The following is a 5,089-nucleotide window of genomic DNA, read 5'->3' as shown; positions in this document are numbered from 1 at the left end:
TGTTGTGGATGATTGTGGACTGGGAATTTTTTTAATATTATTTTTTTACACATTTTTATAAAAAAAAAAAAAAAAAAAGTTTTTCCGACGTATTACATTTTAGACGATTTCCCTTCTTAGTTATTATTTCTCCGGCTGTAGAAAAGACCCGCTCACAGGGCACAGAGGAGGCGTCAGTGCGACACAGTTGGCGTATCGGTCACGTGACCGAAACAGCTCATGATCGGTCACGTGACTTTCTAAAAGCGGTAAGCGCACCGACACAGGGTTTTGCTCTATGACCCATCACTAGTACTATCATTCTGTATGGTCTCCATGCTTAGTACAAACTAATATCTTTTCTCCCTTGTCTCCACAAGTCATCATCAAAAACTTGCTCCCCATTCCAAATGATAACCTGTGTGTGTGTGTGTGTGTGTGTGTGTGTGTGTGTGTGTGTGTGTGTGTGTGTGTGTGTCTTGGTTCTGCTAGGCTCATCATGGCCTCCTGACCGTCATGCCAACTCACTCGCTGACAGCGTTCCCACGATGGGCGGGGTCAAAGGTCACCGGTGAACGGATGTAAGGAGGAAGACTGGTGAGAGAAATGAAAGTGAAAGCTATGATGTTTTTAAGGCTCGGCGGGGGGGTGTTACGGAGTATTGTAGCTTTAGCGCCACGTTGGCGTGTTGTTGTTGTTGTTGTTGCTGTGGTCACATGACACAACGTTTGGAATGCAAAGTTCTCGCGTGTGGGTTGAAGATTTACAACGTTCAAAGTGTCGACACACTCTCTCACACACACACACACACACACACACACACACACTTTGAGTGACAGCAGCATGTGGCGGAGAAAGCAAAACATGTGACGTCGTGGCCATTGTTGCCACGGTGAAGACCACCTCTGACCTTTCCTCCTGAGCACTTCCTCTCCAGACGACCTCTGACCTCCACGGGTCACGGCGGCTGAGTGTGGGCGGGGCAATACGGACTGAGCAGCTTTTTTGGATGACGACACGCTTTTATTTTGAAGTTTTGGATGATGAGCTCCCGTGTTGGCTGGAGGAGCGACATGGCGTCCTCATCATCCACCACCTGGGGGGGGTCAGAGGTCACAGAGGGTGACGGAGTGTTGACAGGTGTGTGTGTGTGTGTGTGTGTGTGTGTGTGTGTGTGTTCATGCACACTTCCTCTCAAGGCATCAGACGTCCATCAGGTGGACTTTGTGTGCTCCTTTATTACGCCGTCTCACTTAGCGCATTAGCACGTTAGCACTTCACACGCACACAAAGTGTCATCATTGCAATGACAACAACACTACACTACTAATAATAATATTCATCCACTACTAGTACTACTAATAATAATATTCATCCATTACTAGTACTACTACTAATAATATTCATCCACTACTATTACTAATAATAATATTCATCCACTACTTGTACTACTACTAAATAATAATATTCATCCACTACTACTATTACCACTACTACTACTAATATTAATCCACTACTAGTACTACTAATAATAATATTCATCCACTACTATTACTACTACTAAATAATATCCATCCACTACTAGTACTACTAAATAATAATATTAATCCACTACTAGTACTACTAATAATAATATCCATCCACTACTAGTACTACTAAATAATAATATTAATCCACTACTAGTACTACTAATAATAATATCCATCCACTACTAGTACTACTACTAATAATATTAATCCACTACTATTACCACTACTACTAATAATATTAATCCACTCCTAGTAATACTAATAATAATATTAATCCACTACTATTACCACTACTACTAATAATATTAATCCACTACTAGTACTACTACTAAATAATATTCATCCACTACTATTACCACTACTACTAATATTAATCCACTACTAGTACTACTACTAATAATAATATTCATCCCCTACTATTACTACTACTAAATAATAATATTCATCCACTACTATTACTACTACTAAATAATATTCATCCACTACTATTACCACTACTACTAATAATATTAATCCACTACTAGTACTACTACTAATAATAATATTCATCCACTACTATTACTACTACTAAATAATAATATTCATCCACTACTAGTACTACTACTAATAATAATATTCATCCCCTACTATTACTACTACTAAATAATAATATTCATCCCCTACTATTACTACTACTAAATAATAATATTCATCCACTACTAGTACTACTACTAATAATAATATTCATCCCCTACTATTACTACTACTAAATAATAATATTCATCCACTACTATTACTACTACTAAATAATAATATTCATCCACTACTATTACTACTACTAAATAATAATATTCATCCACTACTATTACTACTACTAATTATTGTACTACTACTAAATAATAATATTCATCCACTACTTGTACTACTACTAAATAATAATATTCATCCACTATTACTACTACTAATAATAATATCCATCCACTACTAGTACTACTAATAATATTAATCCACTACTATTACCACTACTACTAATAATGTTCATCCACTACTAGTACTACTAATATTAATATTCATCCACTACTATTACTAATAATATTAATCCACTACTATTACCACTACTACAACTAATATTAATCCACTACTATTATTACTACTAATAATATTAATCCACTACTATTACTACTAATAATATCAATCCACTACTATTACTACTAATAATAATATTCATCCACTACTATTACTACTAATAATAATATTCATCCACTACTATTACTAATACTAATATTCATCCTCTACTAGTACTATTACTAATAATAATATTGATCCACTACTAGTACTACTACTACTACTACTACTAATATTAATCCACTACCATTATTACTAATAATAATATTAATCCACTACTATTACTACTATTAATAAAAATATTAATCCACTACTAGTACTACTACTAATAATATTGATCCACTACGAGTACTCCTACTAATAATAATATTAATCCACTACTAGTACTACTAAATAATAATATGAATCCACTGCTAGTACTACTAATAATATTAATCCACTACTAGTACTACTACTACTACTATTAATCCACTACTATTACTACTACTACTACTATTAATCCACTACTCGTACTACTACTAATAATAATATTAATCCACTACTAGTACTACTAATAATAATATTTATCCACTACTATTACTACCACTAATAATAATATGAATCCACTACTATTACTAATATTCATCCTCTACTAGTACTATTACTAATAATAATATTGATCCACTACTAGTACTACTACTACTACTACTACTAATATTAATCCACTACCATTATTACTAATAATAATATTAATCTACTACTATTAATAAAAATATTAATCCACTACTAGTACTACTACTAATAATATTGATCCACTACGAGTACTCCTACTAATAATAATATTAATCCACTACTAGTACTACTAAATAATAATATGAATCCACTGCTAGTACTACTAATAATATTAATCCACTACTAGTACTACTACTACTACTATTAATCCACTACTATTACTACTACTACTACTATTAATCCACTACTCGTACTACTACTAATAATAATATTAATCCACTACTAGTACTACTAATAATAATATTTATCCACTACTATTACTACCACTAATAATAATATGAATCCACTACTATTACTAATATTCATCCTCTACTAGTACTATTACTAATAATAATATTGATCCACTACTAGTACTACTACTACTACTACTACTAATATTAATCCACTACCATTATTACTAATAATAATATTAATCCACTACTATTACTACTATTAATAAAAATATTAATCCACTACTAGTACTACTACTAATAATATTGATCCACTACGAGTACTCCTACTAATAATAATATTAATCCACTACTAGTACTACTAAATAATAATATGAATCCACTGCTAGTACTACTAATAATATTAATCCACTACTAGTACTACTACTACTACTATTAATCCACTACTATTACTACTACTACTACTATTAATCCACTACTCGTACTACTACTAATAATAATATTAATCCACTACTAGTACTACTAATAATAATATTTATCCACTACTATTACTACCACTAATAATAATATGAATCCACTACTAGTACTACTGATAATAATATGAATCCACTACTATCACTAGTTCTGCTACTGATAACCTTAATTGTAATTGTAATAATGTGCATAATCATAATAATTCCAACAATATTAACAACAATAATAAAGATTATCACCATAACAGATGACAGTACCACAAAGTACTACCTGAAATACTACTACTAATAAAAATGATTGTAATCATAATAAACATTCTAACAATAATAATCCTCATAGTAATGACAGTACTACTTATATTAATAATATAACAATTGTAATAATAATTATAGTCAAAATTCTAATAACAATCAACTTTGTTAGCATAATGGTGACAATAGTATATTAATAGTAAAATATTTGTAATAATATAATTAATATAAATTCTGACTATAATAGTTATTACAACAAAGAAGACAATACGACTACTACCCAAATGAATATTGTAATAATCATCGTAATAAAATGTTAACAATTATACTGTATTCTAACAATGTTACTAATACTTAAATTATTGTAATGATAATCATAATGCAAATTCTAACAATCATATTTAACATCTTTATCATAACAATAAAGACAATACTAATATTACTTAAAATGATAATAAAATAATAGTAATAATAATCATAGTAAAAGTTCCAACAATAAATGATCATAACAACGAAGACAATACTACTACTGGTATTGTCTTCCATTTTCTACCACTTGATAAAACTTATATAGACTTAGACTTCCTTTTTATTGTCATTCAAATTTGAACTTAACAATACAGATAAGAACAACATTGTGTTGCATTAGCTCGTTGTAGTGCAGGATAAAAGAGCAATAATGTGCAGATATAAATAAATAGATTACTGTACAGATTAATATATTGCACTTTTGCATATGCATCCACGTTTATGGATGTATGTTATATTGTCTTTTTTATTCCAGCCAGTTAATCCATTTTGGGGGGAGTTG

The sequence above is a fragment of the Nerophis lumbriciformis genome, linkage group LG17, assembly GCF_033978685.3.
Source record: "Nerophis lumbriciformis linkage group LG17, RoL_Nlum_v2.1, whole genome shotgun sequence".
Taxonomy (NCBI): domain Eukaryota; kingdom Metazoa; phylum Chordata; class Actinopteri; order Syngnathiformes; family Syngnathidae; genus Nerophis; species Nerophis lumbriciformis.
The sequence above is the reverse complement of the archived record's forward strand: the minus strand, read 5'-3'. Positions refer to the sequence as shown.